The sequence below is a fragment of the Astatotilapia calliptera genome, chromosome 17, assembly GCF_900246225.1.
Source record: "Astatotilapia calliptera chromosome 17, fAstCal1.2, whole genome shotgun sequence".
Classification (NCBI taxonomy): domain Eukaryota; kingdom Metazoa; phylum Chordata; class Actinopteri; order Cichliformes; family Cichlidae; genus Astatotilapia; species Astatotilapia calliptera.
The window spans coordinates 19190396-19204935 of NC_039318.1; positions in this window are offsets into that span (position 1 = coordinate 19190396).

A 14540-nucleotide genomic window follows, 5' to 3' on the forward strand; every position below is an offset into this window, starting at 1 on the left:
GCCATGAACGTCATGCACGAACAGCTGCTGCATTGTTGAGTATGCCGTCTGTTTGGGTGAACATTTGTACAGTAGGCGATATTAATTTAGACCCATAATCCTTTTCAGCAAGTCACAGCCTCTCAGATTACCTGTGTGTGTGTCTGCGTGGCCTTCATGACCTCCTGCAGAGTCCTGAGCCACATCCAGTTTTAAGCAGACGCACAGACACTCTTCTTTATTTGGTTCCTGCCGCAGCCACGTCTGGCTTGTCAGGCTTGAAACAAAAACAACAGAGTCCAGATTGACCTCCATCGCCACATCCCTGCTTGCCAGCTCAGAGACGTTCACTGACTCAGCAGCCACTCGGGGAAACTGTGACGGAGGTTTCATGGAAGATAATCAACATGTGTAAAGTTCCATGTGTCTTGCAAGCTGCCCGTTAATCCAGACATAAGACTGTAAACACGGAACAGTGTGGTATGCAGTTTAGTGATGTTTCGATAAGAATTGATTGAGCAATAAACAGAACAAAGTCCAAAATTATGAGCAATAAGAGAGGGTTAGAATGAAAAATTAAAATGGACAAACATAACTCCATTTAGGTCATTTCTTAGCATTTTGAGTCAACTTTAAAATATCACATATTTCACCATAAATGAAGTAAAACAGAGCTTAGTCATTATTTATGGAACTGTACAGTCTGTGTTTTTCCCATTCGCTTCAGTAGTGTTTTTAATGCTGTGACGTCACTGCTGTCTTCTGTTTCTTGTGCATGCCAGCTGCACTGTGTAATGCACAAACACGTACATGCTGACTCACCTGCACCTCTCACTTTGCTTTTCCGACTACCACCAAGTCTGATTGGCTGATCTGGCGGACTGGGCGGGTCCAGGTAAACAATGCCACGTTTATTTTGGAGATTAATCCGACGGCTGAGAGGGTGAGTCACTTCCCTCCTTCTCATCCTGATCCTCTCAAGCACCTGTCGTCTTCAGCAAAGAGAGACTCGTCACTCAGGGTGAGACCGAGCTCCTTAACTCACCTGTCACACCTGAGAACCTTTAATTAACAATCACTAATATAACTTCATTTTGAGGTTGTCAGGGTGTGAAAAATGTGACTCCTGGTGAGTCATTAATAAACGTTCCCAAGTTTTCAACGTGCCGATGAACAGTTTAGACCTGAGACGTCTATTGGAACTGAATCCATGAGTCAGTCAATGACTCACATGATCAAAAGCACCTGCAAAGATTTTGACAATTATTAATTTAAGTACTTATCTTGCAGTAACCATGTGGTGAAAAAGGTAAAAATGAGAGTAATTCTCCATTATTCAACGTTTGGGAATCACATGTTGTAGTTTTTCAAAGTCAGTGACGTCACCAATATTTGTAAAAGGTGTGCGTTGGCGTTGTGATACCAAATCCCACGAACAAACACTTTAGTTTGATAGCGCATCAAAGGACTCGGTGGCACCTCAGTAAGGTGCCACGCCTGTCAAATAAGAACAGGAAACTGAGCCTAGAATTCACACAGACTCACCAAAACAGGGCAACAGAAGATTGGAAAAGTTGCCGAGTCTGATGAGTCTTGATTACTTTTGTGACATAATATTGTCAGAATTTGGTGTAAACAGCATCAAAGCATAGATCCATCCTGCCTGGTATCAAGAGTTCAGATTGCTATTGGTGTAATGGTGTTCTCAGTGCACTTTGGGCCTTTTAGTACCAGCTGAGTGTAACTGAATGTGTGTCCCTCTGTCTATAAATAGATGATCTATACTGCTGGCCCAAGTGCAATGTCTACAATATCTGAATCTAGGGCTCGTATCAGAAATCTCAGACCTAGGGCCTTCTACTTTAGAGTCATCACAGGTTTCCTCAGATTTGCGCTCAATGATCTACTAGGTTTGGGAAGGAGATTGGCAGTAGCAGACTCTGTAAGAGCAAATAAGACTTCCAACCCACATAACACGCATAACCCCAGGTTTGTGAAACAAAGTTTGAGATGGATGGATAGATAGATAGATAGATAGATAGATAGATAGATATAGATCTATATCTATATTCATATATGTGTGTGTGTTCGTGTGTGTGTTCGTGTGTGTAGGGATGGGTACCGGTGTCCGGTGCCATAATGGCACCGGTTCTGACATAAACGGTAGTAACCAGACCGAAAAGCAGCGCACATTTCGGTGCTTTATTTCGGTGCTTTTTTTTCCTGAGCTGTGATACACTTTAGATTCTAGCCAATCATTTTACGTTTCCGAGGATAGTAGGCGGGGCCAGGTACGTACGTACGTTCTGTTAAAGCAGAGCTACAGATTAAAAATGCCCAAGGCGAAGCGGTTAAAAGTCTGGCTGTACTTCACAGCAAAATATGCAAACTCAGCAGCCTGCAACAAGTGCTTTAAGCTGATACTGTGATACTGTCAAAGGAGGTAACACCTCAAATCCGATGAAACACCTGGCGACGCATAGCGTTTTTTTTTTAAAAGCCCAGAAATGCGCCGTATTTGATAGCTTGCTGCGAGACCTCACACCGAGCACATCTACTGCGGGTGGGTTGCCTGTTATGCAACATCCCCCAAAAACACGAAGAGGAGAGTCCTGGCCCCTAGCCCTGCCAGTGTAGCAGAAATGATGACGGATGATGATGGCAGCAGCAGCCGTTCTTCTCTGCGTGAGTAGCTTAATGTTGTTCGTAGGCTAACCACGTTATTACATTAATGCATGTAAGGTGAACTAGCAAACATCATCATAGCTACATGCTGCTGTCTTCTTGTTTGATGGCAGATACTCCCTTCACCCTGGCTAAAAAGGCTAAAATGACCAAAGAAAAAGTGGAAAACAGTTAAACATGAGAGGTTTAGGACAAAGTTTGTGTTTTTTCCATTGTTTAAGCACTGCTTCCAGCCAAGAGTGATACCATATATGCCCCATAGCTGGAGAAAAGGCTAACATTGTTATATTTTAACAAGAAACAGCTGAACATGAGAGGTTTTTGGACCAATTTTGTGTTCTCCATTCTTTAAGCACCGGTTTGAGCACCGTTTGAGCACCGGCACAGTTTCAAAAGTACCGATTTGGCACCGGTATCGGATAAAACCTACACGATACCCATCCCTATTCGTGTGTTCGTGTGTGTGTGTGTGTGTGTTCGTATATATTCATCTTCTTTGGATCAGTTCCCTTTGCTCATTTTCAATGTAGAGATACCTTCAAGTGCAGTAACAATCTCAAATGCATCACAAAAATAATTGAAACAATCAAAATAGATGTAAGACAAGAAAGAAAATACAATATTTCAACACCCCCAAAGAAAAGGAAAATGTGGTACCACTAGACTTTTACTGGTTGTCAACCGTCAGTTTTTATGATATGAGTTTCATTTAGTTACCAGTTTATTTGGGTTTGAGAACAAAAAAGAACCAGGCGAAGAAAAAATAAAAGTAGCAAAAGAAAATGATAAGGTATCTCTCAGGTGGACTTCCTTTTTGTTTTTTCCCTACCGCCTTCCTGGTACGGCAGGTATCACGTGTCCGCGTCCTGATCCACAGAAGACCTCCACAGCAGTAATGGTGCCTTAAATCTGCGATGGCAGCTCCTTACACAGCACACATGGAATTGTCCCTCAAAAAAAAACCAAAAAAAAAACCCAGTCTGCACAGAAATATGCAGAACATTAGATGTCCATATTCCTTAAATGTCTTTGTTCCTAATGTCCTTGGTTCTTTTTAAATATTAAAATAAATTTGCATCTTGTGGCACATAAAAAGTAAATACACTGGCATTACTCTGCATCACCCGCAGTTACAGCTACAGCACAGCTATTGCACGTGAACTGCGTATAACCACTTAGCTGGCAGCGGCAGAAACTAGCAGGCCTAAGAAAGGAAAAAACAATAAACACTCATAATAAACAAAACTGTCACAACATCGCAATACTATGAAAACACATCTTAAACATCATTAAACAACATTTTCTACTATTCTGACTGGTTAGTTTTTTTTTTTTTTTTAGTGCATTGAACTGCAATTGCGGTGCTAAGTGAGCTAGGCTAACTCACAGAATAGTTCAAAAAGTTCGAAGAAACACTCCGACTCCTTCGAGGTAGGTACCCGTCTGCGGTTCACCGCTAACGGCAGCTCTCTCACAAATGTTAACCTCTTTTTTTCCTTTTAACTGGGAAACCGTGCTTCGCGGCAGCATGGAGTTTTTCCTTGCCATCCTTTTCCCTCTACACCACACCTTCACGCACACCCAGTGTTGCCAACTCCTCAGTAAGGAAAATCACTATTGCAAGGCAAATCCAGCATGTCCAAATTAACACTGTCGGATTTGATTTCAACACTATTAAAGTGTCTATATGGGTCCACACCAGAGAGTGTTAATTTAACTCTTTTTGGAGAGTTGGTACGTTAACTCTGATTTAGTGTTAAACACCAAATCTGTCTGGAGTTGATAATTTAACACTTGGTGTTAAGAGTTTATATATTAACTCTCAAAGAGTATTTTCGTTTAACTACATAAGAGTTATCTTCTAATTCATTCTAAAAAGCGGGAATTTTACTGTTCTGAACTTCTAGAAATTTATTTTGGAAATAAACATTTACTAAAAAGATGCAATGGTTTTTGAAAAACATTTATTCTGAACTGTGCACCACAATTTCAAAACATTTTCTGAAAGATGTAACAGTATACATGTTCTCACTTTCATTAGAATTTTGTTTATCAAAAGGTCTGACATGGTAAATGCAAATAACAGCATTCTCATCACTTATTTCTTCAATACAATATGCATGTCCTTCATTCATCCCTTTGTGGAACTTCAACGCACTTCTGCTCTCCCCCATATTCCATCTTCACAAGCATATCCTGTGCGGAGATTGAATAAAAATTAGTTGACACTAATTAATGGCACAAATAATCCAGTAAACAATTGCAGCACAGTAAAAAAAAAAAAAAAAAAAGGAATCCTCTTTGAGCCATTACTTGTGTAAAGTATTTTCCCAAAAAACAAGGACGCAGGCAACAGGTAATACTGAACTAAATGTAAAACCTCAACCTTTTTCATTTTTACCTAATAGAATAGAATAGAATTCAACTTTATTGTCATTGCACATGCACAGGTACAGGGCAACGAAATGCAGTTTGCATCCATCCAGAAGTGCTTTAGTGATATAGATATATTACAATATATATTAGCAATAGTATAGATATGTAAGTATATTACAGAAATGGGTCTATTATGGTATGTTATAATGTACACGGTATGAAGTATGTTGTGAATATTCTATAACTATAAGTATGTACAGGCTGTAGTGAGTACAAGCTATGAACAGGATATAAATATGAAAAACTATACAGAATATGAAATAAATAACTTTACAGAAATCTGAGATATACAGCTATACAGAAATGTGAACTATGGAAGTTGTAAACAGTTGTAGAATTAAAGATTATCGAATGTACAGAATGATTATTTACACAGAGCTATACAGTAGTGCAGTTAAGATAAGTGAGGGTGTAGATAGTTTCTACAGAGGCTATATAAAGTGCTAGTGGTTGTGAGTGGTGGTTCAGTCCATGTTATTATTGTGTGTTTGAGGGTACAGTTGTCCATTGTGGGTGTGTGTATGTTCAGTCCATATGTTAACGTGGGTCAGATGTCAGGAGGCAGAGTTCAGGAGTCTGACAGCTGTGGGGAAGAAGCTGTTCCGGTACCTGGTGGTCTTAGTCCGGAGGCTCCTGTAGCGCCTCCCAGAGGGCAGGAGGGTGAAGAGTCCATGTGATGGGTGACTGGGGTCTTTGATGATTTTCCCAGCCCTTTTCAGACACCGCTTCCTGTAGATGTCTTTTATGGCAGGAAGTGGTGCTCCGGCGATGCGCTGGGCAGTTTTCACGACCCTCTGCAACGCCTTCCGGTCCGAGGCAGAGCAGTTCCCGTACCAGACTGTTATACAGTTGGTCAGGATGCTCTCGATGGTGCAACGATAGAAGTTCACCAGGATGTCTGAGGACAGGTGGTTCTTCCTCAGAGTCCTCAAGAAGAAGAGGCGCTGATGAGCCTTCTTGACCAGCTTGGAGCAGTTGGTCGTCCAGGTGAGATCCTCGGAGATGTGGACTCCCAGGAACTTGAAGCTGCTCACACGCTCCACAGCCGTCCCCTTAATGTGGATGGGTGGATGTGGGTCAGCATTCCTCCTGTAGTCCACGATGAGCTCCTTGGTCTTCTCGGTGTTAAGCAGCAGGTTGTTTCTGTCGCACCACTCAGCCAGACGATCCACTTCCTTCCTGTAGGCGGCCTCATCGTTGTCACTGATGAGGCCAATCACTGTGGTGTCATCTGCAAACTTAATGATGGTGTTGGAACCATCAGCAGGTCTGCAGTCGTGGGTGAAGAGGGAGTAGAGGAAAGGGCTCATCACACAGCCTTGTGGTACACCGGTGTTCATTGTGATGGTAGATGAGCAGTGGTTATCCAGCCGGACATGTTGGGGGCGGTTGGTCAGGAAGTCCAGTAACCATTTGCAGATGAGGGAACTGATGCCCAGGTCTGTCAGTTTCTTGACGAGTTGTGAGGGGTGGATTGTATTGAATGCTGAACTGAAGTCTATAAACAGCATTCTGGCGTAGGTGTTGTTGTTGTCCAGGTGTGAGAGGACAGAGTGCAGTGCGATGGAGACTGCATCCTCTGTGCTCCTGTTCTGGCGGTATGCGAATTGGTGGGGGTCCAGGGTGGGGGGGAGACAGGATTTGAAGTGTGCTAGGACCAGCTGCTCGTGTGCACAAAACTCTGGAGGGATCTATGCTAACGTAGAACCCAGTCAGGACGTCTGCTACTGCTGTTTGCTCGTTTTTGGGGGTTTTTTTGTTTTTTTTATGGGCGATCGTTTTCAGGCTTCAAGTAGCACCATTATACCAACATTTCACATTCTAGACCTTGTTTTAGGTGTATTTGACCAAAAGTTTGACTGAAAATTCACATGCAAGCTTTTTTTCAAGGCTGTGGTATTTGCCCACAAACAATACCTTTCAGCTAACTAAAACAGAATATTATGCTATCAGCGAGCAACATGGCTAATGCCTTTCACACAGCTTTGTCTCAACTCCAAAGAGCCACAGAAGTAAAAGCTCATAATAATAATTGAAACAATCTTTGAAAAAATGACTTACCAAGCATCGCAAACAACTCAAACATGTAGAGCAAAATGTTCTGAAACGGCTTCCCTTCAGCTTCGATTGGAGCCGTGCTGGGGGCGTAGTCTGTGAATTTACTCTATTGGTGTCATAGCCCCTCTAGGAGTTCAGAGTTAAGAGGTCAAGAGTTAATGTTTCCATTGTAACACCTCCAGATTTGATAGAGAAACACTCATTTTTAACACTCGATTTTAACTACTATCATTTTACACCTCAGAGTTACATTAAAAGAATGTGACTCTGCTTAGAGTAAAATTAACTCTACTTTTGCAAGAAGACTATTAACACCAAAACATTTAACACTTTTGAATTTGCTGTGTGGTTGTCCTAAAAGTTGCTAGAAGTCGCTAAATGACGTCATCGCCTAATTTGCATAATTGGTCATGTTAATCCAATTGTAACCTATGTTAGAGAGAGAGAAATAACATCGTGGAAGAGACATAAAGTGAGTAAAAACGTCCTAAATGCATTTAGAGTTTATTTAGAACTACAAATTAAATTTCTTTTAGCAATTATTGGTTTTTTTAATGTCACAATTCCAACCCTGCTCCTTTACCCGGGCTTGGACTGGTAAAAGTGACCCGAAATAGGCACTCTGGTGGAGTTACTTTGTGTGTGTGTTTATAAGTAGTTTTAAACCTTGTGATGCACAAAACAGCAAAAGAGTAAAAGAAGAACTGACTGCGTTACAGCACCCGCTACTTGTTGAGAGTAAAAGCGATACGCACTTTCACGTCTTTTTTTAGCGACTTTTTTCAGAAAAAAACAAACAAAAAGTCGCTAAGGAGTCTGAAAACTCGCTAAATATAGCGACAAAGTCGCTAAGTTGGCAACACTGCGTACACCGAGCTGCAGGTGATGCCTTCAGGGCAAGCCCGGAAATTTAACGATCAGACAAGAACTACGATGCATTCAAAGAACCCTGTACTTCTGAATGCTGTAAATCTTACCAGGGTTACATGAGCATCATTTAAAATGCTACAACCTATCTGAGTATTGTTGCTGACCATGCCCATCCTAAGACCTTTTCTCCCTGGTCTACAGTGGTGAAAAGAAACCTGGAGTTGTTTGATTGATTTTTATTCTGAACACTAAAGAAAATGGTGCTCAGTCAATAAGAAAAATGAGATTTAAGTTATCAGCCTGCTGTCAGTCAGCGAAAAGTCAACCTTTCACATGCTTTAGTTTGTTTTGAGCAGCAACCCCTCCCAGGTGGTGATATAACTGTTTTAAGTTTATCCAGAACGCACGTTAAGTTTTGAATTATGAGGAAACCACTCAAACATCCAGAGTAGACCTTGATTTGAGTCCATTTCAAAGTAAATGAAGAGAAAACCAAGCATCAAAACTTCCACAAAATTTTGATTTCTGGTTGACTTCCACTTGCATTATGGCTTCTCTGAACACCTGCCCTTGAGCCAGGCAGCAGCTGCTCCTGCAGGACTTCTTTGAGCCATTAGCATGTTAGCCTGTTGCTTCAGCTGCTATAATTAGCAGCCATGTCCTTCCTGCTAATCTCCCCCTGCAGCCTTAAACAGAGCACAGCTGCTCCAATCACATGGTTGTACTTCGTTACCATGGCAAACTAATTATCTTGTTAATGACAGGCGAGAAAGAAGAAGTGTCGAAAATAGGAAATGTGTATGCATGGGCGCAGATGTGACAACCTCTGTGTGTGTGTGTGTGTGTGTGTGTGTGTGTGTGTGTGTGTGTGTGTGTGTTTAATATCATTATAGGGACAAACATGCTTTCTGGGAACATGGTGATTAACTCAAACTTAACTTTTAAAGAGTCTACATGGGTGTACTGTGAAAGACCTGGAGACGAACCAGCCACGTCCTCAGAATGAACAAGGATGCCATTAGAGAGGTGGGCAAACAAAGACTAGAAAGACCAAAGCAGACAGAGAAAGACAGCTGAAGATGAGATAAAGCCATTGGGTCATATGTGGGCACCTATTGGGAGGCTGGCTAAGGAAACGCCTAATGAGCAACTGGAGTAATGGGTGAAACCAACCTCTGATTTCATTGGGAACTTGCGGAACAGCCAACTGTAAAGACTGAGAACATGACTCTGGGGAGATGAGTTGAAAAGAGGCTCTGTCTATTAGTGGACGTTTTTGAACTTCATTGTGTGTTTCTTCTGATCGTTTGTGGACATTATGTGCACAGCTGGTTAAAAGGATTGGCTCCATAGCCATTTCCTTTGTATAGCTCACTGGGTATAACTAAGCTTTTGTTAGACTTCAAGCATCGATCAGTCAGTATTAACTTGCCAACTACTCTGTACTGCTACTGTCTGGCAGCTTGTTTCAGATTAGAAAGTTCTTAACAAGAAAACCTGTAACAACCAAAAACCAACACATACTGTTACTTGGTGTAAAGAAATATTTCACACTCAAGACATTTTGTGCCCTTTGTTAAATTACAGCCTAACAAAGACATAGTTTCTGTTTGTGCTGCATATTTCCTCGTTCTGTGGAAACGTGTCTTGTGTGTCCCACACCCAGCAGCAGGTTACAGAGTCTAAATGCATCTTTTCTGGAAGCATTTCGACATCAATAATCTGTGTGGTGTAAAAATCCCCAAAAAAGCCTCCAGCTACCAGAGGGCAGGAACAGCTGTGCTTTCAGTGAACATGCCCAGGATTCTGTGAGTCACGAGGGAGGCAACAATGGGAAAAATGTCCAATCTTTACACCTTGTTGGACACGCCCATTGATTGTTACTGGAAAGTTACAGCTCTGTTCATACCAAGAATGCCTTTAAGGTTTTAAAAACTGAGTCTAAAGTGTTCTTGAGACCCAATATTACAAAAAGAAACAAAGGAATCGCTAAGATTTCGATCACGACTCTTTCATAGGAAAAAATCCAAACAGTGCAGCAACCTATTAATGACTCGCCTGGTGTTGTGGATAGATCATCTCAGACTTTGTCATCACATGATGGTGTTTGTCTCCGCCCACCAAGAACTACCATTACTTTCATTATGAACTTTTTTTTGTTAAACACCTGTCCTGTCAGGCAGTTGTAGCAAGCAGAAGCATGTTCTGAATAGTTTGTTGTGCCAAACACATTTGCTTTCCAAAGAGAAGCATTAAAAACAGTCACCCTCTATTGTCCTTAAGCTAATGTGTTTATATTACTCTAAGCTGTGTTGCTAGCTACCAGATAGCATATCATTATTGAGGTTTTGCAGTCATGTGACTACTTACCACACATCAATAATTTTTTTCCACTATTTTGGACATGAAACCGTGTGGAGTTAAGACTCCAAGAGTCCAGTCTGCAACCATCTGGCAACCACTTATTGCTAGAGAAGAAAATACTTTTGATTGCTTTAGTCCAGTGGTCCCCAACCCCCCGGCCGCGAGAGTTGAGGCTCAGGTGTGAAATGTATGGTTTTCAGGGTTTTTATCGTTAACTCTGTTTTCCTGGGTCTTTTCACGTGTGTTATGAATAAATCTTTTTTTCGGTACCGGTACTAGTTTTATTTTGTTGTATTTATCTGCAACACCTTAAAGGCCAGTCCGTGAAAATATTGTCGGGCATAAACCGGTCCGTGGCGCAAAAAAGGTTGGGGACCGCTGCTTTAGTCGACTAATCTGAAAATACTCAGAAACTATTCACTGAGCAGGAGTGAAACTGGAATTGATAACATTTAAAGTAATGCTGAGGATCACATTTTACTTTGAAAAGTAAATTTTCTTCCATACAAATTACAGATGGCCGCTGCGATCGGCATCCAGTCAAAATCTTAATTGTGCAATAAACCAATACAGCCAAAGGTTCTACTATTTTAGGAACTAAAGAACTTGAAGAAGCATGTTGGTTTCATTTTTTCCCCCAGACAAAACAAACAAACAAACAGCCAGTAAATGGTTAATGTTGATTAGTTATCATAGATCCTCTTGTTTAATGTGAATTTGGAGGTTTGACGGGTTTTTATGGAGGTAATTAAGATATTTTGGTCCAACAGAGTAAAACATGAGAAGTACCGTGCTGGTTTTAGGCAACAATAATGGTCATTTTTGAGCTGTCTGATCATTTGTATACTTGAGAATTCAATTAATTATTAATATCAGGTGCATTTTGGATGAAAACTATTACTTTGTGTGAAGGACCTCCAGTAACTACAGGCTCTAAAAATAATTCTGTTCAGTCTCTACAAGGCCACAGCACAGAGGATCTGATGGCTGATATTATGAAGAAGAGGGGTAAATCTTCTCTTAACTTGCTGCTTCTTGGCATCTGTCCTTCACATGGCTCTCATAAGTAAATTTAAATGTAAATAAAGACTTTTTTACACCTGTGACACCTTTACATCCTGTGTGTTCTGTATTCTAACACTTTGTGTTGTCGGCGCTAATCTAAACAGCGCTAATAACGCCGAGCTGGTTGCCATGACAGCGTGCCTCACAGTTTCCTGGCTCCTTGTCGCATGTGATGTTACGTCCTCCTCCTTGAAAACTCTGCATTCATTAATACTTTGGAGACTGTGTTGTCATGGCAACCCCCTTCTAATCGCTCAGCTTCCTCCACAGACTCCTGCAAGTCATTAAGTGTCTGATGGATTTCTACCTGAGATGGAAGAAGAGGAGAAACACTCAAACTCCAAGCTGAATTGTTCTCTGTTTCCAGACTGGAATAAAAAGTTTGTATAATTCTAACTAGCTTGAAATGGATTTATTAGGACCATTCATTCTTTAACACAATATGGACTCTTAGGCAGATGTCTTGCGTTGTCCAGCCTTCTAGAAAGACATTCAATCCTCTTCTTTGCACATTTCTGCCTTTTGTACTATTTTCTGTCACGATGATCCCACATTGGTCCAGTAATGTTGAGGTCCAGGTTCTGGGGAGGCCAATCCAAGACTTTTCCTGCATTGGCAACTCAAATTTGATTCTTACGTGCTTTGTTTCTAGTTTCCATTTCTTACCTCATTTTCCTTTATTACTTTCAGCTGTTTTTTGTTACTCCGGAGTTTCCACTCTACAGAGGCACCGGGGTTGTCAGACAAAGTCTCAGTCTCAGTATGCTTGTGCACCTTGTGGGGTTGTACTACCTTTTAGTTTAACTTCTAAATAACTCTTAGTGTTCTCATGTTTTGTGCCTTTTTTCCATTTTTTGTTTGCAATTTAAAAGTGGGCAGAAAGAGGCACATCTATCCCATTCATTACACTCCGACTCACAAAAAGACAGAAACCTAAAGACGAACAATAAAACTGTTTTATTAATAATAATCCTTTTCTTGCACCACAATAAAATTTAACAAAGGCTCACTAGAAAAGTCAACTTCTGTGTTCTGTACAGTAGATACAGTACGTTGTAAAACTGGCTGCGGCGTGGCACATCAGCGCATTTAACCCCCCCCACCCCAAAAAAACAACTATTATTCAAACACTTTGCACATTATTTACAGATAAGATCCACAATAAAAACCAGCTGGCAAATATCACAGAAATACAGCGCAGCTTCAAGCTATCAGCCGCTAACCTCTGGCTGCAAAGACTCCCGAAGAGAACCTAAATGGCTAATGGGATTGTACATTAACTGGCTAGTGTAGCATTGAGCTAGCAAGATAGCCAGGCTATAGTTGCTGTCCCCTCCAAAATAAAAACAAACAAACAAAAAACCCAACTGGTTGCTACCGGAGGTTATTTAAATCAAACATCATGAGCGTGACTGCAGCCAGTGACAATATTTAGAAAAACAAAAACAAAACAAAGCAATTCATGCTCTTTTGATCTCAATAACAACAGCTGCTTCTCACTCAATCGCCTTTCTGTCCACTTCCCCTTTGCGTTCTTTCATACTTCCTGCCTACCTACCTGCGTGTCTATCTGAGCAGCTAGCTCTGAGCTAGCTTTGTAAAGGAATGCACTTTGGTAGAATCAACCAAATGCCCTGGGTGTTAGTGACAGCGGTTATAATAATAATAATAACTGAGCGATCTGAGGTACGAATATTTAAATTTTAAAAAAAAACAACAACAACAAACCTTTAAAACCACATTAATGCTAATGCTAACAGCTTGCACGAGCACCCTCTGTGTAGAGCTCAACGCTAGCAGGTAAAAATGTGCTACTAGCATTTATTTAGCAATAGGCTAGTGTTAGCATCACTGCAAAGAAAACAAACGTCAGTGCAGCAGCTAGCGGCTGGGCGCTAGCAGTCGAACGGCTAGTGTTAGCTTAGCCCTCTTGTCAGCAGGTGTCACTGGTCTGTACCACAGTGACAGATGGCGACAGTGGGCTGATATGTGTCTATACATTGTGCAGCCATGTTATACATCCCCTGCCCACCCCAAAAATCATCTTATCACACACACACACACACACCTGTGGATGTCGGTACAGGTTAGCTTAAAGCTACTTTGGCTGGTAAGTTGGCATGTTCTGTAATGCAGCAGATAGCAATAACAGGGAAACCATTCACAGGTGGATACAGGTACTGAAATATGGTGGCACTAATTTAGTATTACTACATCGTTTTTTGATTCATTCACAACTCCGGGCCCCATATGGTCTTACCTATGGCAGGAAGTTTGCCATTTATAGTGGGTCAGGACTCAGAGTGACTATACAGAAAGCTATAAATCTGACTTGCTTACAGTCAAAAGTATTAAGAATCAAGAGTAAAACCTCTAAAATGTATCCAGGGCTTGGGATTTGAGCAAAACAGCGGTTTCCTAGATCAAAATGAAAGCCGGACTGATTTTTCACAAGAACACCTCCACAGGGTCAAATGTGGGCGTTTTGGTGTTTGTGTCCACTGTTTGAGCTTTCTGCTGCACTATTGTTTGCTCTGTAAACTGTGCTAAACATGTGTTTGAGTCTCCACTGACCACAAAACCATTGTATCAGATCAGTGAAGACAAGCTGGGGTTTAGAGGTCAAAGGTCACACGGGTTCACAAGGTATCTTTGGGCTTTACTGAAACAAACCAGGAACTGATCAGCATCCAGACTCTAAGCCATTAAATCTCACCATGCTGGTGTGAGTGGCACCAAAGGATACTGACGGACTTCCTGGGAGGTTTTGTTGTTCATTTTTGTTATTGATGCTATGACATCACCTCTTTAAGAGTGTGTGTGTGTGTGTGTGTGTGTGTGTGTGTGTGTGTGTGTGTGTGTGAGAGAGAGAGAGAGAGAGAGAGACATGGCAATGAGATACTGAAGGCACACAGTTATGACTCTCTGCACTTCATCTCACTGAATTAAAAAAATAAAATAAAACTCAACCAATCAAGTCCTCAGAAAAAAAAACAAACCAACATCAGAGAGGATCCCCCCTTTTATCCTCCTCTTCCTCCTCCAGAAGGGGGACAAAGCTTCCCCTGAGATGGGTGGAGCAG